This window comes from Vanellus vanellus, assembly GCF_965231255.1.
Source record: "Vanellus vanellus genome assembly, chromosome: 4".
In the NCBI taxonomy this organism is placed as follows: domain Eukaryota; kingdom Metazoa; phylum Chordata; class Aves; order Charadriiformes; family Charadriidae; genus Vanellus; species Vanellus vanellus.
This window is the reverse complement of record NC_138909.1, coordinates 55,616,692-55,639,121: the sequence shown is the minus strand read 5'-3', so window position 1 is coordinate 55,639,121 and position 22,430 is coordinate 55,616,692.

The following is a 22,430-nucleotide window of genomic DNA, read 5'->3' as shown; positions in this document are numbered from 1 at the left end:
CTCCTGAGGCCTCATCACATAAACGTGTGGCCTTCTCCTCCTCCTCCATGTCTTTGGAGGAAAGCTGGATTGCAGTCACCAGTGACCACAGCCCGTTGACCTACAATGACCAAGCCACCAAAGTTACTGGAAGCAGTTTAACTGCACCCAGCAGAGGATTTGAAAAAAAAAAGCCTTGGTTAGGGCTGAGAGAAGGTTGAGAAGATGAAGCTCATACCAGTGAGACAATGCTTAAAAAATCTTGAAACCACTGCCTTAGTAACACATTCACCGTAACTGCATTTATATTTGGCCTGGTATCCAGCATTGTGGTTCAAATATCTGATAGCGCATCACAAAGGAGTACAGAGCTTGAGAAGACTTGTTCGCCCGGCCGTTGTAAGCTTACAGGTATATGACACTGATTTCAAGCAAGCAGTCGTAAATGCTAGTTTAAAATTTTAATGTGACAACAGAATAAAATTGTTAGCAGCTGCTGTAAAATGCTAAACACGAACACTCAGACATTGCTTCTCTTATTTTTCTACCAGGATTAAATTGGGGTTGTATTTTCTTTTGTGGGAGTTAATAGCATCATAAACATCAAAGTGTGAAGGACGGAAGTGCTGAACTTCACTTTATATATATATATATACATATATATATATGCAATGATGTCAAACATCCAAAAAGAAAAAAGGGAACCACTGTTCCCAGCTAGTAAGAAACACTCTTTCCATGTATCTTAAAAACGCACTTTGCTTTTCAATACTTTTTCTGCTTAAGCTAAGGACAGAAATAGTGCCATGGAGCGCATTTAAAGTAAGGAATTGACAAGTCCTGTTTTTTTAAAGATAGCAACAAATAAACTTGTATACACTCGGGTAAAAAAAGCAAGTTTGCCTGTTTTCAATTCTTGGCTTATTTTCTGGATTAAAGACTCTTCTCTCTCCTTCTCTCCTTCCTAGAAATGTAATGATGTGCTCACAAAAAGTAATGGAACTGAATAATAGAAAATCCGCATAATGCATATTTTCAGTACGCAATCATTACTTCTGAAATGGAGACTAAAAATGAGAGGGTGATGCAAGTCCCAAAGAAAAACATACTCCTCCAGTGAGAGATTACCCTTGGAAATCTGACATCGCCACAAAATAAGAATAATAATCAGAAGGCTCTCAAAAAGGGGCCAATTTATTTGACAGTTTTGGCTGTATTCTCATTGCCAAAGGAATTACTTGTAAGTGGCAGGTGGTGAAAGACAGGGTGGAGCCCAGGGATGGTAATCACAACAGTAAGCAGATTTTAGCTCGACTGAGGAGCAAAATCACATTCCTCATTAAATGATGAGAAGTCCATTCTATGCTCAACAGGAATTATAGGCCCCTAATGGGCTGCTGCAATTGCCATGCACAAATAAAAAAACAATGATACATCCAGAAGGGTTTCCAAGACTGGCTCTCGAGAGTTTTAAAGTTTTTCAAATGACAGCACATAAAAACGATACGCACAAGCCAGCAACGGAATACACCAAGGTAAAAATAATCAGAGGAAGGCAATTACATCACACTGTAGTTTTTGTTCCAAACCAGAACTAAAACCAACTGGGATTGAAAGAGCATGATGATGCAATTATTCCAAATCTACATTTGTGGGTACTAGCCTATAACCATTTTTAAAGAACATAAATTTTTCACTTCCAATTGATTAAAAAAAATTCTTAGGAGCAGTGCTATATCGCACACATGATTTTAAGGTTGCTTAAACCAGAAGAAAAGATAAGCTCGTTAAAAGAATGGTCAGATTGTTTTTTGGTCACTCATAGCAATTACAGTATCTCTTAACTTTGCCACAACACAAATGACCTGAAAGGGTTTTCCAGTTGACTAATATCTGCTGAAGAACTTTTAAAGAAAAAGAAAAACAAATCCAGGAAGGATGAGAAGAAGTATTTTTATTAATTATTGTCTTGTCCATACAATACAAATGCCAGGCAAACGAAATGCATCTCTATGCTTGCATGTCTATTATAAATGCATGTACAGAAGTATATCAGTACACATCTTCCAAGAAAGCCAAAAATCTATGTCAGCATTTTGAGCTCTACCTTGACTGAGGAGGCGGGGAGGAGGGTGGAAATCCCATGTAACACACTGAAACAAATTTGATTGGATTTATGGATTATATCGATGCCCATCTTGAAGCTATACATGAAAATCAGGTATTGAGAATAGATGTGCTTCAATCCAACCACAACCCAATACAAGCACACATATGCACATCTATGTGCGCACACACACACAAGCACTATATTTGGTAACCACTGAGAGGCTTATAAAGTGGATGTCTCAGCCTTAACCTTGCCTTTATGGTCATTTATTGCAAGGCTATATTAAATGAAATACATTCCTAATCCTATAATAGTATTTATGCTCCGAAAAATGTTCATGCTGCAGTTTTGTCCTACATAAAAAAGACATTCTCTAACTCATACACCACATGGTCCAATTTCAATGCATCTATGTTCTTAAAAATCTAAGCCTCCGTATTCTGTTAGCAGTATGATACTTTGGGACTTTCTTCAGAGAAAAAGTTAAAGCTAGTGATGGCTGGCTGAACGATTAAAAATTACTTTGTTTCAAAATCTAACTAAGATCCAGTGTGTAAAAACTTCTTGAAACATACAGACCCCCCTACCCTGCCAAAAAAACCTCATTGGCACTTGGGTACACAAGCAAGAGTGAAGAAACCAGACACACAATCTAGTTTTGAATCAAAACCAGAATGTGAACTGCATGTTTATACCCATTTCTATTGAAATAGTGTCATCATCCTTAGTTTTGGATGTTGTCATTTGAATATTTTATTAAAAAGCTCATAACTGAATACCGCTGGGGAAACCATGTCTGTATTTTATAAAGATATAAATATCAGAGACACTATGACGAATATAGAGCCACAAGGAGACAAAAATCTTTAAACCATGAAGAAAAACACAGAATCAGCTTGACTCACTTCCATTCAACCCTATAATGCAGTTACAAAAATCCAGTAATTAATGAGAAAGTTCCTTTCATGACTACAGTATCATTATCTGGGAAAAGAATTCCGCACAGAAATACACAAATACTGGACACAGGCAGCGACAGTGTATTTAGCACCAGGAATTTTTTTTCACTTTCCTCAATATGCTACCAGAAACTAGATGACATATTTGAAAACTCTGTTAAAATCCTATCCAGCAAGCCATGAAAAGGCATGCTGTTTGAAGAACACAGAGTGAAAAGACAAGACTTTTCACCAGGAGAGTTTTCTCATGGTTGCACTGGCCCTTCTTTGCTACCCTGTTAATAATGGTGTATGAGGTGTGATGAACTCTACCTATTAAGTATGGTAAAAACCTGCTCCAGATAGTAGAGATCATCATCTTGGAGGTCCCTGGTATTTCAGGAAGGAATAGTAAAAGCGTATGTAATAGGGATGAATCCTAAATAGCAGATGAAGCCCTAAAGATGAAGAATTACCATGGAGCAAGTAAAACACATACAAGGATTGTAATCAGAGTGTTTTAACATAAAAGTAATGGTATTTAAGACTCTCTAAAAACACATAACAATCATCTTTTGTTTAAAATTTGGAGCTCCCCAGACCATCACAAACTCTCTTTCCAGACAGCTTGGGGCAAGAGAGGCAAAGTACAGCTACTAAAAACTCCTCCTGTCTCATGCATATTTATGATCAACCCCAATGAGTGTCAAGGGATCATTCCAGCCACAACCCACATGTATTCCTCTTTTTCTTTCTTCCCTCTGCTTCAGTTTTCAAGGAATTGGCTTTTACAGAACCAGCTTTCCAAAAAAGCTATCAGAGTTCCAAATGCTGCTGTTGCAACACTCGGGTGATAAAACAGGAGGTGGGAAAGCCTTAAGGAATGTTTGCACAAGAAACAAGCTGCCAAAAACCCTACTCAATCAGCTACAGCCATGCAATGAGTGACAGCAATGCAGGAGTGTAATCCATTAACATAAGGTAGATGGATAAAGAGTTTATTTTTTAAAGTCCAAACCAGTGTTTAAGCACTGCCACAGACTTTGGAGAGGAATGCCTCCTTTTAAGCAAGTTCACAGACTCATAGGAGAAAAAAAGAAAGAAAAAAGAAAATGGAAGAGAGAAGAAAGAAAAGAGAAAAAAGAAGAAAGAAGAAGGAAAGAAGAAACAATGAAAAAAAGAGAAAAGAGAAAAGAGAAAAGAGAAAAGAGAAAAGAGAAAAAAGAAGAAAGAAGAAGGAAAGAAGAAACAATGAAAAAAAGAGAAAAGAGAAAAGAGAAAAGAGAAAAGAGAAAAGAGAAAAGAGAAAAGAGAAAAGAGAAAAGAGAAAAGAGAAAAGAATAAAGAGAAAAGAAAAAAGAAAAAAGAAAAAAGAAAAAAGAAAAAAAGAGAAAAGAAAAAAGAAAAAAGAAAAAAGAAAAAAGAAAAAAGAAAAAAGAAAAAAGAAAAAAGAAAAAAGAAAAAAGAAAAAGAAAAAGAAAAAAGAAAAAGAAAAAAGAAAAAAGAAAAAAGAAAAAAGAAAAAAGAAAAAAGAAAAAAGAAAAAAGAGAAAAAGAGAAAAAGAGAAAAAGAGAAAAGAAAAAAGAAAAAAGAAGAAAAAGAAAAAAAATAGGTTTACAGGCATTTATTTTTATTTAAGTATTAACTATCTACATTGAACTTGTGATACATTACCCCCCCAAAAAAGCTTAACTAACCACAGAAACGTACAGTGGACTTTATCAAGTTGGTGAAGACTTTCTCTAAAAGTATACTTTCCACATGAAACTTCTTTTGTTCCAAAATAAATGCGACATACCTTGTAAACCAAAAGAACATGGATTTCACTCCAGCTGCATGCCCGGCAGCCCGGGCGAGAGTCTCCCCCTCCCGTCTCTGTGCTCACTGTGGGCATTCAGGTTGAGTTTTCTTGTCAGACTCCCATTACCCTACTAGGGCAGAAAATGGAAATGTCTTCCATTTAACCATCTCCAAATGTATCAGCTGACATCATCTCATCAGGACAAGACATTCCAGGTCTTGCTTGCTGGCTCCTGCATTACCTCAACTCCTCCATTACTCCGAACCACAAAAGATAAGGAGCCACTACAGCATTAATAAATGGGCTCCGATTCCACAAAAGAAAAGCAGTTCCCACATGATGCAAAAAGGAGACAGAAAATCTGTGGTAGGAGGTGAAAGGCTGCCCCAGACTCCAAATCCCAGGAGGAGATGGAGCTCAGTTAAGGCTGAGACACACCAAAGCAGATGACCTGTGGTAGTAAAAGAAAGCGAAGCGTTGCAGTACACCTTGCCAGTTCTTCACTCGGGTCCTCAGCTGCACACAGATTCCTTTTTAGGTTAGGATTTCTTTCAAAGTTATGAATAATTACATATCCAGCAGAAGTGTGAGACAGTAAGTTAATGAACTTAACGGAATGGAAAAACAGAGTAGCAAAACAATGACAAAGAAATACAAATATGGCAATGGTAGGAACTGCACAGTTGCCTTTGGTGTTTTTTGTATTCAACAATACAGTTTTTATATACAATACATGTAAAATACTGAACTTAAAAATTGTTCAAAAAGTCCTACGACTGATGGTGTCAGCCATACTTGCAGTACACTCCAAGAAGTTTGTACTGTGCATCTGGTGTTACAGGCTTCCAGTTTGCAGATAATTTAAAGCCAGAAATGAGATAATATTATGTTTTTATAAGAACAGTTCCAGAAGCCCTCACATTTGTATGTGAAGATGGAAAAAAAATATTTTTTTTTTTATCCTATCCACTTTCTTATACACTGTTCTCACTGCTGGGTCCATTATGCAATGAGTAACACTACCATACATTGCCTCTTGTCTGATGCTCTTCCCAAGGACAAAAGCATGTTCTGCTTTTCCTCTCAGGCTTTTGAAAATTTCTTTAAGTAGATGTACACATTGATACAGATTTATAGTAAGAAGATAAGACCAAATAAATGTACTTTACGTTGTTAGAAAGTAGAATACTGAGACCTGAAATCTCTCTTCATATGGAAAATACATAATTCCCTACATTACACCAGTGCCCTGAGAAACCTGTGCCTCCTTTAGAGTTACTCTTATTCTTATTTTGGAGAATTTCATTATGTGAGAGGTAAATTGTAGTCAACAGAAAAAAAAAAAAAATAGAGCCTGAGGTAGCTTCGAAACTCAAGACCCATAGGTGAAGAACCATTGACATGAAAATGGAAATCTTATGTAAAAAAAAATCTGTAGAGAATGCTCCACAAAGTTTCAACAAATCCTTTGTAGCAAAAAATGCTTGAAGCCTATGAATATATTGCATATGTATGTGGCAGTTACTTATCCTGTGTGCTCTGTTCCTCACCCAGGAGTGGCTCTGGGCCTTAGCAACTTCACACTCTTTTACATGTTGCACGGAATGCAGAAATATTAGTTCCCTGATGAGCACAAGCAGTATCACCTCTTTTTAGATGAGGAACTAAGATAAAGAAAGAGTAGAAATGGAAGGACCTGCCAATTCTGGATCCCATTTGAAATAACCTATTTTTCTAAGTGCTTGGAACCATGCAGAACTTGACTCAGTCAAGCACAGCTCTCCTGGACATCTGTTGATTAGGAGTGCTCTGCACTTCTATCAGGTCACTCACAGGACGTTGATCTCCATGTGTAGGGAATGAGGAATTACCTGGGCAGTGTCAGCCTCCTGGGAAATCAGGTCTAAAATGCTTGGCTCATCATGCAGCTCTGAAGACACAGAGGATCCAGTGCTCTAAAGCAATGTTAGACTGCCAGAAAAATGAGATTATCCTTTCTCTGATGCAATTCTTTGCGTCATTCAGAAATTTGGAGGACACATAAAAAGGTGGCCTAAACCCAGCACCTTCTCCGACTATGCCAGTTGACTCATTTCTAGACCTCCGTTCTGAATAAGGACATAAATGCAACCAAAATTTCATACAGTCCCACCATCATGATAAATATAATCGTAAAACTTCCCTGTTAATTAGTCTGTACCCTTAGACAGATTTTCCAGGCCAGAAAGAAAGAGGGCTTTGCTGCATGTCCAATATTGGCTTTTGGAGACCAAAGGGAGAAGCAGTTGCAAATGTATGGGACCTCAAGGGAGAATATCCTTGAGTAAGCATTTTCTTACATAACACTGGGTCTCCCTCACAAGCACCCATCTAAGCCATAATTTCAACAGCTTTTCACAGTCAAGTGCTCAAAAAGGAACAACGTCTTAGACAAACTGCCCAAGACTTTTGTGGTTTGATGGAGAAAAGAAAATCAACATGTTGAACACAGCTCATAAACCAAGGCACAGTCAAGGCGATAACAGTAAATGAAGTCTTCACAAAGAAGCACGTGTAATATTGTTAATAATAATAATAACAATTATAATTAATAATAATAACAACAATATAGTATTTGGTATGTAGCCCCTTGCACTGGAATTGTGTGATACCAATGGAAAAAAACTTTGGTACCACATCTGACACCAGGCTGCAGTGGAAGATAGAAAGCAGGGTTTGAGGCTTCAGGCAGGTAACGCAGGTTAGGACCATTTGGTGACACACAGGTAGGGCTGGTGGCAGAGCCTATATGCTAAGCAAGTCCATCAACGGGTGACATGGGACAGCTCTCCTCCTAAGCTGTGCCTTCAAAACTTTTTCTCCAGCATGCACACGCACAACTTAGATCACTTTGCTGAACTTTGGTGTACTATTCACTTGGATCTGTCCCAGACATACATGGTCCATAAATGTAAGCACAAAATATAGTCCCCATTGAAAACAGCAATATATGCATTTCAACTGCGGATTCAGGTAGCTGTGATAAAGTAGGAAAGTTGCAATTCTAAAACAAGGAGTTGCCTTTGTCCCTTGTAGCCCTCAAGTTAATTCTCTGAAATGCATAAATGTCTCTGATTTCTCCTCTTTCTAGTTCTCCTTCACGAATACTATGTAGACAGGAAAATTAAGCGAACTTTTAATTTTATCGCTCCTGACCAAAAAAAAAAAAAAGTCAAGCTTAGCCACCCAGAGGCAAATTAATTCCTTTCAGTTCCTTCACTCAGCACACCTCTGCGGCATGCAAAATAAGACTGACCAAAGGCTCCCTACGTGACCCGACTGGCACAGTGCGTACCAGGAGCCTGGATTTGGTCCAGGTGCCTCTGGGCTTGGAGAGAGACTGCTCCAAAGGAGGGCCACAGCAAACACACTAACTCGAGGTAAGGGATCCGCCAAGAGTGGAATTCACACTTGCTAATGGAGCTGCACGGAGCGACCTTCAAGGCCCCTTGTTTGTCTCCATAAACGTGTTTTTTACGCGAAGTTTACGCTTTCTCTCTAAAAGCAGTTACAGTTAGCAAGTACCTTTTAGAAATCTACAGAAATTTAGGTCCCGGGAACTACATTATATTTCCTTAAAATAGGACAATTAGAAGTCAAAAAAGTGCATTTTTACATATTTGTTAGAAAATAAGAGGCATTAAAGAATACACTAGTGATAAGCTGGTTCAGTAAGTCAACTGAAGTTTTGCCAGTTGAGCTAAGGACTGTGCTGGAATTTGAAATGCTATTTTGTCACAAAATCTCATACTGCTGCCTTTAAAAATATGCGGAAACTTCCTCGTCTAAATATTCTAGCACAATGCTGGAGGCGCCTATGAGAGTTTTGAAGAAATGCAGCTGCATGCACGTAAGGGTCACTGCCCTGGCAAAACACGGGCAGCATTATTGTGATGTGGTCTGAGACGGAACGTGATGTAGAGGAAGGACCACAAACGCTCTGGAACAATTTTCATGAATGGATTTAGACCCCACAAGTCTGATATAAGACATTGTCACCGTGTCACCAACAGCCACCCAGTGAACCATGTGAAACACACTACTTGTAAAGCCAAATATTTGGCCAAATACATGGTGGGTTTTGTCTCCAGCACCGATCAGGCAGAAAATAGGGTATCAGACCATTACATTTCAAAAGACTTGCGCATTTCATGGCATGAAATACAAACCATGAACTTCTCCTTTAAAAAACCCACAATCATTTTAATTACTGACTGTATAGTGTGTCATAAGAGGTCAAGAACCACTGAAATTCTGAAGTTATTTGTTCAAGGAGGACTTCAAAATGCACAGTTAGATCCTAGAAACATTAAATACTGGACACTGCACAAGCTTTTAAAGAAAACTCCATCTTTCTCACACTATCAGCAGTTATTCTGAAGAATCATGGTGAGCTGGATCTGCAGAAAGATGAAATGTGAGGCTGGACACCGAAGTGGACTACAGCACTCAGTTCTATTTCCTTGGATGTTTCTTTAGAGTACAAAATTCTAGCAGAAACCTTTGCCTTAAAAAATGCAGATTCTTACAAATGTTTTTAAGTACTGTGTTGGGATTTTTATATATTACCTGTCTGAAACCAAAACTTGGACTTGAAATTGAATTTCCCTCACCAAAAAAATTAAAAAATTAATCTATACTTACATTCTAAGGATGCAGAATAAAATAAATAAATAAGCAAATTCCCCTCACAAAAAATAGAAAAAAAAAAAACCCAATTAACAACTTTGGGTCGTTATCTGGTGTAGTTCTCACAGTTTCAGTGATGCTCAACTAGTTCATTGCAACCTAGGCCATACAGCTAATACTTGCATGTTACAGAGATTTCATTTTAATTGTAGAAGTGCTCTGAATTTATCATGAAACCATAAAATGTATGTTTAACAAACACTAATAAACTGCTGCCAACACCCTTCTCTCAGGCTGCTCCAGCCACCTTTCCTCTTCTATCCGATCACCCTCGCACCTCTGTACTAGACAGACTTACCTACAAGATCTTAGGGAAAATTTACCTCCATGGTTTTCACTCACCTTGGCCGCTTTATGTTTTCTGCACATTATCCAGTTCTTCTACATCTCGTTATGCTGCCCCATATGTTTGGAACGGCCTCTCTTCTCCTTGCCAAGCAACCTCCCTCTCTCCCATGAAATCCCTCTTTCTTTCAGCAGTCCCTTCAACAATAATCCTCACATTCCCCCTTGCCTAACAGTTGCGCCGTGTCTCGTCATGCAGCTGGTTTTTTTATCTACCTTTAGACCAGACCTTGCAAATATTTTCCCATGGTAAAAAAAAAAAAATCCCAATCCTTCTGATGGTTTCACTAACCACAACAACAGGATGAGTTCAGTGAAAAAAAAAAAAAAAAAAATCTGTGTTTTAGTTATTAACAGCTAAAAGGTGGTAATTTCATTCCTGTGCAACAGGAGCAAAGCAGACAAACCGTCGGATGTCTGTTCCTCCCGCCAGCAGTGGGAGGATGCAGCACTGAGGATGGGAGAACAGGGCAGTGGCTGGGATGTACCCTGGCACCCGCACGGGCACTGCCCAGCCAGCTGTGCCTGCTCCATCCTACCCCCTCACAGCTGGCCCTTTCCGACAGGGGGGTAATATTAAAAAAAAAAAAAAAAAAAAATCCATACTAGAGTATTTCAAAGCTCTGATGACATATGTCCAAAATGTTACTGTTACCAGAGGCTCTCACTGAGCCTGGGTGCATTTTTTGAGGTCAATGAGCTAATTTGCCATTTGTAAAATGTGCTGTTACAGAACTGAACAGCACAAGCAACACCAGCTTCTCACTGTTATGGCATCTAAAAACTTTGTATCTGGCCAAGAGAGAGAAAAAAAATGCACTCTACACATATCCTCAGCATATTGTCCCCATGATTGCCCACTTGTGTCAGCTGATGGATACCATAAAGACAAAAATGGACCACTGGATCCAGAACAAACCCCTCTATTCAAATTACACAGCTACCTCTGAGCAATATCACTGGGGCAAGGAAGCCACCCCCATTTTATGACTAGGAGGATCACTTTGACTCCATTTGTCCTCACCAGTCTTCTGTCACAGATGAGGGAATATCCTGATCAACATGAGCTTCACCAAGGGTTGGGTTAGCCACTGATCTCATGCCTTGTATCGCTGGATAAGCTCCTGGACGGCTTGTTTAACAATATTTGCCTAAAGGTGCTTCCCTGTTCTTCCTGTAGTCTTGAGTAACAAAGAAGATGCGCTGCCAAATGTCCTCCCACTGACATCTCAAAGGCAAAAACCCAGCTCCCTCCCCCAAGGAACAAAACCAGCAAGGATTTCACTTTATAGCAAGTTTGCATATTTTCCTGGGTTTATGTGCTTTGTTTCTCACAGGCTCATAACCTAACTAGGAAACCACAGACTGCTGCATCTGTTGCTCTCAGTTATTATCAAAAATGTGCTGACTCTCTATAAAAGTTATGCCATTGCATCATAGCACAAACAACCCGTGTCACGCCTGTAGCCGTGCACAGATGAGCCCCGCGCAGCATCCCTCCGCAGCCAGGCTAGGGAAGGACCAGCTGGTGTGACTGGGCAGCGATCGGGCCCCGCTGGCTCAGCCCAGCATCAGCCACAGCCATTACACAAAGGTAAAAGCTATCGATGGCAAACATTTGCATCCTTGCCTCATCTCACCATCTGCTTCCGCTGCTGCTCGCTTGAAAATTAATACGGTGGCTGCTTGAGTGAGAAGCTAATGCTACATCTGTCTTCCTTAGCATTACAGATAATTATTAGACTCCACGTGCAACCCTTTTTGTGACCGTGGCCTCTAATCTGACAGGATCCTTCCTTCATCAAGTGAGACCAAAATGCTTCATTTGCAACTGTAGACCCTAAAACATATTGAATTGAATCTTCCTCCTCCTAGTCTGTGCTCCCTTACTTTCCCTTCTTCTTCTCCCCACCCCATACACTTTCGTCAGAACTAAAAAGTAAATTAATAACGTGTAAACCTCTATCAAAGAACATTAAAATGTCTTTCACAAGCAAATGTACAGAAAACTCAGGGCTGGTCTTGCTTGCATAAATCACATCTCCTAGTTCAATGTCTAGGGCTGTTCGTCAATCACAGACATTAATGAAACAACTAAAATTGCCTTTTATCTTCTCGATCATTTATTCCTAATTGTTTACTATTTGCATCTGATTTGCACTGCATGAAGGAAAGCAGAAATGTGAGAAGAATCAAGTATATACTGCCATAAAGTCCTTGATGTTAGCATACTCATACAAATCTTAATTCTGTGGCCTTTAATCCAGAGAAAGTCTCAAAGAGGTATTCCCTATATATTAATTGTAACATACTGGTTTTAGAGAAAGACTAATTTCACAGGCTTCAGGGGAAACACTCTGAGACAGAAATCTGTTTTCTTCTTTCCCATGTAAGACAGCTGTAAATTGCTTACAGGAACATTATCAAATTGAATATTTTTAAAAGCCTCCTGGTAAAAACGATTTTATCCTACGTGCACTTTTCATCATTCGAGTTAGAAAATATTTACAATCAGGAAGCAAGCAGTCAAACCCATTTTGACAGCTTTTAGGGGCATTGTAGAGAAATGTATATATCTGAAAACAAACAAACAAACCAACCCTTTCCCTTCTGTTCAAAGTAGTTTGAAAATGCAGTGAAGAAACTTCTTAGAAGAAAGTTTGCAACCATTTTTTTCATAAGCTATTCATAAGCACTGTGGTTATAGCAAATAAGCTGCTAAAACTAAAAAAAAGTGTAAGAAAGGACAAAATGCTCCATCATGTCGTAGTCCATTCCAGTTCTGTCCCCGTATTTGCAAACGCGCACAACGTATCATAGAATCACAGAATGGTTTAGGTTGGAAAGGACCTTGAAGATCATCAAGTTCCAACCCCCCTGCCATAGGCAGGGACACCTCCCACTAGACCAGGTTGTCCAAAGCCACATCCAGCCTGGCCTTGAACACCTCCAGGGATGCGGCTTCAACAACTTCTCTGGGCAACCTGTTCCAGTGCCTCACCACCCTCAGAGTGAAAAACTTCTTCCTAATGTTTAATGTAAACCTGCCCTCTTCCAGTTTAAAGCCATTCCCCCTTGTCCAATCACGATATGCCCTAGTAAAAAGTCCTTCCCCAGCTCTCCTGTAGGCCCCCTTTAGGTACTGGAAGGCCACAATAAGATCTCCCTGGAGCCTTGTCTTCTCCAGGCTGAACAGCGCCGACTCTCTCAGCCTCTCATCATAGGAGAGGTGCTCCAGCCCCTCAGATCATTCTCGCGGCTCTCCTCTGGACGCGCTCCAACAGGTACATGTCCTACTTATGTTGTTCTTATTATTCCTCTGTATTCCTCCCAGGCTACCCGCCCCTGTTTCCACTCCCTATAGGACTCCTTTTTGCTTTTGATCATGTCCAGGAGCTCCTTGTTCATCCATGCAGGCCTCCTGGCTTTTCTGCCTGCCTTCCTATTTGTAGGGATGCATCGCTCCTGAGCTTGGAGGAGGTGATCCTTGAATATTAACCAACTGTCTTGGGCCCTTCTTCCCTCCAGCACTTCATCCCATGGCACCATGCCAAGCAGATTCTTCAAGAGGCTGAAGTCAGCTCTCCTAAAGTCCAGGGTGGTCAGCCTGCTGCGCACCTTCCTCGCTGCCTCGAGGATCTCGAACTCGACCATTTCATGGTCACTACAGCCCAGGCTACCCTTGAGTTTGACACTGTCTACCAGCCCCTCCTTGTTGGTAAGAACAAGGTCCAGCATAGCTCCTGTCCTCGTTGGCTCCTCAACCACTTGGAGAAGGAAGTTGTCCTCAGTGCAATCCAAGAACCTCCTGGATTGCCTATGCCGGGCTGTGTTACCCTTCCAGTGGATGTCGGGGTGGCTGAAGTCACCCATGAGAACCAGGGTCTGTGAACGTGATGCCACCCCTATCTGTCTATAGAGGGTTTCATCCGCTCGGTCTTCTTGGTTGGGTGGCCTGGAGCAGACCCCCACTGTAATGTCCCCTGCTCCCGATTTCCCTTTAATCCTGACCCATAGGCTCTCAGTTGGCTCTTTATCCATCCCTAGGCTGAGCTCCATGCATTCCGGCTGCTCCTTGACATATAAGGCAACACTGCCTCCTCGTTTCCCTTGCCTGTCCCTCCTGAAGAGCCTGTAGCCTTCCATGGCAACACTCCAGTCGTAGGAGTCATCCCACCATGTTTCTACAATGCCAGTGAGATCATAGCCTTGGAGGCGTGCACACATCTCTAGCTCCTCCTGTTTGTTCCCCATGCTCCGTGTACGCATATACACATTAGCAATAAAACAATGCAAGATTATCTCCTTCACCTCCTGTCAACAAGAACACGACAGACAATTGACAAAAGGCAGAAAAGGCCAGTGGAAAAAATGGAAACTCCTTAAATAACCCTTTGCTTTGGAGCATTTGAGAATGGAAGAAAGGTGCTTCAAAAAGGCCAGGCTGTCCTGTGAATAGGAAGGAGCGTGAGAAGAAAAACAAGAAAGAGATAGGTCATTCAGAGTCCACGAACCTTAACAGTGTTCCTTGAAGAAAAACAAAAAGGTTTATCTCAGTTAAACAGTTTGTTCATAGGAAAGATGCAAACATGCACTTGTGGTAAAGAGGTTTTTTTTCTTTTCTATGCTGCTTTAATCTGTTTTCCCATGATTACATTTTTTTGCCTCCAATTTTTCTTGAGACATACAAAGATGAAAAAATCAGCTTACGCTTTCTTTTCAGTCCAGATGGCAAACTGATGAAAACTGACTAATAGCCAAATCAAGAAATGAATTATGATGACGGCATGGATTCTAAGAAAAGCCTTCGCAATTTTTCAAGTGAGAGAAGCGGGAGAGCAAATATTCATCACATAACTCTCAGAAAGTAATTTACATCCTCAAGGCACTGTAGACCCATTAACTATTTCATTTTCCTACCACCCTTTTGGGTTACAGAGTAGCACTCTCTGGTTTACAGATGGGAAACTGAGGCAGGCTTAGTACCACGAAGACCTTCAGGGTGCACAGCTCAGTGCTGCCACCAAAAGAAGCAGCTGCATTCCTGCCCCTTCGCTGGGCTGGCACGGGTGCTTGGGCAGGCCGCAGTGTGGATACAGTTTTTAGGTGCAATACCTACTTATGCTAGAGTAACCTGATGGTGGAACACCACCGTAGATCTACTTGTACCTAAATTAATGCTTCATGGAATTCCAAGGGGCCATAGTCCCAAACTCAGGCTGTTTAGAAATCCTTTTTCTCCTAGGGTCAGGCCTTAGTGGGGGATCTCAGTATGAAAGAATCAGGTGGTGTTGTGTGTCCGATTTCCTGACATTTCACAAGGAGAGATAGGACACACGGAGGGCTGGTGTCCCATCCACGCTACACACTGGATCAGTTCTGTGCACATCCTAAAGCAGCAATACCTGGTATTTCCCTCCTGGGAACACCACCAAAAGATGGGGAAAATTGCACGTTCTGCGGTTCTCTAAATTCACAAATTCGGTGTCAACATGACTTCTGTACTATAACATCAAATTAGCCCTACAGACCAAACATATCCACGTTCAATGTGTAACACTGAATGTCTGAGACAAAATGTCAGATCCAAACAGCATTGGGCTAACGATTCCCATTAATGGCAAAGTTCTCCCAATGTCAGCGGCTGCTGAGATAATCTAACCCTTAGCACATCTGAAAATCCAAATCAAGCTGTGGCCCTCTCAAGATAACCTGACTAATTTTATCCTTTTTTGACAGTGTTGTCTATTTTTGTCTTCGGCTTTTGTAATTAAAATGTGCATCTAAATCATGTGGCCTGGATGCAGTGGAAACTCCTTAAAGAGTTTTTGAAGACGAGATAAGTTTTCCTTAAACCTTAAAAAAGCCCAACCCCTAATATAGCAAACGATTAGATAGTTGTATTCGAGAATAAGAAAAAATTGTTCAAAGCATATAGAATTTACTATTAATAATATTTAATTTCGTTAATACATTTCTACACGCCTTTGCAGTTTTCCCTGGCGTTGCAGGGCTGTCCCAGCCCTGTGAATGGGGGCAGACCCCACCGGCAGGAGCTGCCCCCGCGCGTGCTGCAGCGGGGCCTGACCAGATGTGCAGATGCTAATAAATAATAGTAACGATGATGATGATGATGGCAGAACCATGTAAGCGTTCCTGATTTTCTAGTTTCCAGCTTCTCCTCAATCTCTAACGCCAAGCTGCCTCAGATGGCTGGCGAGCAGTCAGATGCTGACAGCCATCCTGGCAGCGCGCTCAGCCCCTGGGGCCCCTCACCTAATTAGCCTGACATGGAGCAGAGGGATGCCGTGCCACTGCCAAATGGGGAGGTGCGGGCTCAGGGGGACACCCAGTTTCAGCACACGATGCTCCGCACCGAACCCAAGGAGTCTGGCCCAGGAGGACAATCACAGGCCATGTTGGACCCCCAGATCTATGTTCCTGGCTCGCACTAGCCTGAAGGCAAACGGCTTACCTAAGTCCAGGAGTAGTGAGGAAGAGGATTGGGTTTCAAGCCAAGCCAGAGATCATTTGCAGCATGGATTAATTAAAACTACTCGGATTTCACTTTTTACCCTCCCGTACTGAGAAAGAACAAATGCTTCAGAATAAAAATGCTCAGCCACGCCAGTACATCTCCCCCACTGATGCCACCAACTGATCGCTGCACGTGCCAGGGCGCAGCCTGGCCATATGTGGCTAGTGTAATTCTCTGACACGATGACAGTGACAGAAACGATTTCACAGGCTACGGTGAAACCGTATCCCAGTGTATCAGCTTAGCCTACAAGTCTGAAAGAAGAAGAACATGGAGAAGTAAAACAAGAAGCAAAAATTGTCATCACATTCAAGCAAACCACATGCACATCTCTGAAATGTTCATTACAAAATTCCAAGCAACGGTCTCAGTTCTGCGGCACAGAGAGACTATATTTTGAAATAATGAAAAAGCATGGGTGGAAGGGGGCTTGGAATAAAAGTCAGCAGGTGTGATCATTATTTGGAAAATTCTTATGCACTTATTCTTCAGAGCACTGCATGAATATTCATTAAGCCTCCCAGCCTAGGAGGTTTCAGATTGGAGTGTTGATATCTTCCCTTTATGGAAGAAAAAATAAGGCATAAAAGCCCAGCTCCAGACAGCTAAGTAGAACTTGAGGATTGCAGTTTCTCTATAGCCTCATCACATCTTTTACCAATTATCTTTCTTTAAGGTAAAAAGAGCAACAACTAAGTGACTGTGGAGAAAAGCAACTGCTTAAGACCACTACAAAAATAAATGGCAAAGCCAGAGATTAATTCAGAGCTCTGAAAACTCAGTCCAGTACCCCGGCCCTTTGGGAGCACTACTTAAGTGTAGCAAATCATGAGCTAATATCACTCTTTCGAGCTCTGGTAGCAGTTTCCCAAGGCATGCTCTGTGAGGCCGTGGTTCAATGATCCATGCAGCTGATCAATGGAGCAGTGCTGTCAGCAGAGCTTCAAATTAAAAGCAAAAAGAAAAGGGTTCACTGAACTCTTGACATAAGTTTTTGGTTCAGCAACAGTGCCTCAAAAACACTACTCTTTGGCAAATATCACAGTCGTATGGCATTTTTCAGAAAACATCTTCAGTTTGGAAAATAACGTTTTGTCAGGGAGTGTCTTGCAAGCCCTGGATATTCTGATATGCAGTTGAGGACCACCACAGCAAATGCCTCCCCGAGTGTAAGTTAGAGATGGGCACCTATTTCAGTGTAAGTTAGAGAATCTGCATCCTTCAGCCAAACACTGGGGTAAACAGTTTTGCTTCAATAAGCTTCAATAACATCTCAAAAACATATTTAGAGAAGAAACAATCCTGGCTGCAAAGTCTGTGTGGAAAGCCTAGGAAGTAGTCAAATGATACGCTGTGCCCCAACACCTTTGCGCCCCCGAAAACAGAGGACTAAAAGGAATATACTAGAGGACTGGAGTTTTGAGCGACCTAGTCTCATAGAAGGTGTCTCTGCCCATGGAAGGAGGGTTGGAACTAGAAGACCTTTAAGGTCCTTTCCAACTCTAGCCATTCTATGATTCTATGACTTAGTAGACCCGCTTCTGGTTCTTCACAGACCTGTGGGACGCAGAAGCAACTGGTATCTCCTCTCTGTCCTCCAGGTTCCTCTTCACTGGAGATGAAGATAATAATCTGGGGAGACTGCAGCCTTCCAGTACCTAAAGGGGGCCTACAGGAGAGCTAGGGAAGGACTTTTCACTAGGGCATGTAGCGATAGGACGAGGGGGAATGGCTTTAAACTAGAAGAGGGCAGGTTCAGACTGAACATTAGGAAGAAGGTTTTCACTTTGAGGGTGGTGAGGCACTGGAACAGGTTGCCCAGAGAGGTTGTTGAGGCCCCATCCCTGGAGGTGTTCAAGGCCAGGCTGGACATGGTCTTGGGCAACCTGGTCTAGTGGGAGGCGTGCCTGTCTATGGCAGGGAGGTTGGAACTTGATGATCTTCAAGGTCCTTTCCAACCTAAACCATTCTATGATTCTATGGTTCTATGATTATAATCCGTCTTGTTTTGAGCCTTGATATCCGATAAAGGAAGACAATACATTAGATTTAGATATTATATCATGTTTTTTAAAATACATATATGAAAGCATCAGAAGAATTCTTGTGTATGCCATGTAATGGTTTAATGGTTTTGCAATCATACAAATCTGAAAGCATGATAAGAAGAAAAAGTGCTGCAAACGTAGCTAACCAGAGTATGATCCCAAAGGTCTGCCAGCAAGCAACCAAACAAATCTTATTTCTTCAGTCATGTCTAACTTTCCCTGCATTAGAAGAAGAGAAACTGCTATTTATCCTCATTTACAGTATATTCCTTTGAGTAAAGGACACAGGAAGGGTCATCGTTACACTGGCAGGGTTTAATCTTCTAGGTGGTCTAAGTAATGGTGAAGTTTTTCCAAATGAACAAAATAAATACTTATCTTCAAGCCTTTCCCACTTAAAAGAAAACAACATGAAGCTAAGTAACATAAGAACTTTAAGGAGAGTAAAAACAAATCAAAGAAAAAGTCTGAGGCAGTACAGATGGTACAAACCTGAAAAACGCGACGTCTGGGAAGGGGAACATTGGGAAGAAAGTTTAGGAAGGAGCTCTGAAAAGCCACTTTACACCACATTTTCATACAGGGTGCCTTAACTATGGGCTTGCCTGATGCTGCTGCGAAAGGTCACTGCCATCATTCACCCACCAACTGACACAGAAATCAAGAAATGCCCATTCCCACCAGCTCTGCTGGGCTGCGGCCTCCCCTGTCACTCCCTCCTGCTCTTCCCCAGCATGGCCCACATGGAGGAGAGAGCGCAAAGTCACTTCTTAGTGACACCCCTGCACCTCCCGATGTGCCCTACAGCACCTCCACAGTCTCCAGTCTTTCTCTCCCTGCCATCTTGATTCCTTTCTCCATCCCATGCGACAAAAAGGAAAATTCACAGGAGAACACATCTACTTCATGTACCACAACCAACAACAGGGAATCTATAAACAGTGGGACAGAAACAACGTTAACTTTTATAATGCTACGCTAATTTTTGTAATGTTACATGCTACTCAGAACCCACCTAGAGATGATTACAATTCTTAAAGGATCACGTAGACTTGCTTCAGAGAAAAACAAAAGACAGACTACTTGTCTAAGGCAAGACAAAAGTATAATGATAATGATATACAACAGGACACCGGGACTCTACTTACTCTTCTTAATAATTAAACAGCAAGAAGATAGTAAAACTGGAAGACAACAAACAGATAAAAGGAAACTATACCAAATTTTCACATGAAATGTATGAATATAAAATACCAGGATGGATGCACAGAATATACCTTTTGCTAATAATTCTGGATCACTGGGTAGGACAAAAACCAAACAGGGTTATCTTTTTATCGGGGATTAAGAAGAAACTTCCTGGAAGGGCAAGTTATGCCAAGATCACCAAACAGATGGGGTGAGGCATCCTCTTTTTGTGCATTTGTTAGATGAGGTGCACCTCTTGCAATAGCGGACTCAGACAAGGATAGATAAGAGGAAAGTGTTGCATTTGCTTTGGATCATCTTAGCAATACGTGATTCCATCATCACTAAGTGTCCCTATTTCTGCCCCTACGCTGCCCAGGGACAGCGTCCCCTGGCACCAGTGAATCAGCAGAGGAGACAAGGGGGAAGCTGAGTGCAAGGAATAGTCTGGGTCATAGTTTATTTGTTTATTATTTTGTGTTTCACTTAATTCTATGAAACTCTTTTCTAATTTGCATGTTTTCCAAGGGCATTGAATCTTTGTGTTTTCTTATAGATTCTGCACTTCTTAACGAGCCTCTTTGCTGCCTTTTGGCTTTGGACAGGCTGCAGCCTTATCTCTCTTTGCAAAACTTTATTTATTCTCTTTGCAAAACTTTATTTATTATTGGACACTGGTAGTGAGATCAGCCTCCTCAGAACCCAAGTGTGGATACAGTCCAAACCCCCGTAGAGTTTACAATCCAAACATTCACTCAGCAGAAAATCCTCGTCAGCTCTGTTTCATCCCTGTCTCCTACCCCCTATTTATTTTGGCATTGTAAAAGAATATGCTGTGTTCTTGAAAACAGAAGTCTCCTCTATAGTAGGATTAAGGTACATTAAAGCAGGTAAAGGGTAATTTTGATGAACATTTATGTAATAGCCTGGTGGGATTGCAGCTGTTCTGCCATGCTCTTCACAAAAAACGAGATGCTGAACCACGTGCGATAGCCGCCAGCTTCACCGTGGCAGCAAGAGGGATGGAAGAAAAGGAGCCCCATCTCAGAAATACAAAGTTTCCCAGTTCATAACATCACATTCCTGTTAATTGAGCAGTTGTGAGACCCTCCAGTGAAGGACAGTCGTACGTAAGCACACACCTATTAGATCACTGCCAAGGGTCGTTAAAGCTTCAGAATAATTTGAATTCGGCCTCACATCCCACTCTGATGGAGGTATGTCTTAGTGTACTAGGAGGAGGAGGTTGTGAAGGGTTACACGGCCATTTTCTCAGCGGGAATTGCATGCTGTGACAAGGAGCAGGTGATCTTCTGCACTTCCTTGACCATCCTTCTCTTTTCTCCTTGAGAGCGTGAGAAGTGGTCGCACCAAGAGGAGAGGTTTGCAACATGCCACGCATAAAAGGCAGAATCACGCGGGGTGGCGAGAGGCCCCCTCCAAGAACCAAAGACCCGTTCAGAAGTCTTTTATCAGGGTAAAATATAAGGCCCCACCAACCTGAGGTACTGAGATAGAGTCAGAAGGTCCCCTCATTTATAGTCAGTGCTCCAGAGCTATTTCTTCATGCCTTCAAGGCACAAGAACATTTTATTTCACCTCAGAATAATATATTATTAAATGTTAGAAAAAGACGCTCTGGAAACTGACCATGTAGGTTACCAACATATATCCACTTCTTGGTAGCCTTGTGTATTTGGAGAGGTCTTTTATTTAGTTAAAAATGAAAAGAGAATTTTTTACTAAATAAACATACACACGTTATTACTCACATCCAGAAGGAAGTGTGACTTTTCAGGAAAAATGAACTTTCTGCTCCGTCAGTTTCTAATAAGAGCCCACAATAATGAGTATGTTATGAGTCAGATCCATTAGAAATAAATTAAAATTGTCTGTCATAAGAAACCTTTTTGTTCTTCTCTAAACTTTTGTTCTGAAGCAGAAATCTATTTCAATTGTACTTCAAAACAAAGTCAAGAAAAGATTTTGTAACTTGCACTACCTCCCCAATTGTAGTGTTTATAATGAAGAGAAGTTATTTATTTTTGGAGGGTAAAAAATGAACATTCCAGTATTATTTTTGGCTGGTTTGTGCCTTTTTAACAGCAATGCATTTCATTCTTTTTAAATGCCTATTAATTTTTGGCATTACAATACCTTTAGGTAATTTTGTAAATAGAAAGATATTGAAGTCTGTGTCTTTACATCACTATTTTATGTATCTTTTTAAGAATGAATCTTGTTGATTCATTTTGAAATTCACCAAAAGTTCAAAGTTTTCAGTACTTTTAAGAATTGGCCTCTAATATCAGTTAAAATATCATTATATATTAACCTGTTTGGAAACCAGAGCCTCTCCACTTAATCATAAACACTACAGCCAAAGTCTGACCTAAGTGATCTGCCAAACGCTGTGCAGGAGCTGGTGCCAGTTAGGAAGATAATTTAATTCTCTCTGTTCCCAGAACTTGGCTTTATCCAGGGGACATTTTTTCTTTGGGTTGTATTTTTTTTTTTAAGCTAATTTGGGGCATTTTGCCCTTAGCTTGGAATATTTTCTAAATAAAATAAAAATATTAATTTGGACATAGTATTAGTGCCAATACCATAATGTACTACTTTTATATGGTTTAATGTGAAAAAAAAAAAAAAAATCCCCATTACATCAAAGAGACAATTCTAATAAAAGATATAGTCCTAAAAAGCCTTCTCTTTCTTTCAGGCATGTGGGAAACGTTGCTCTGAACAGATCTGC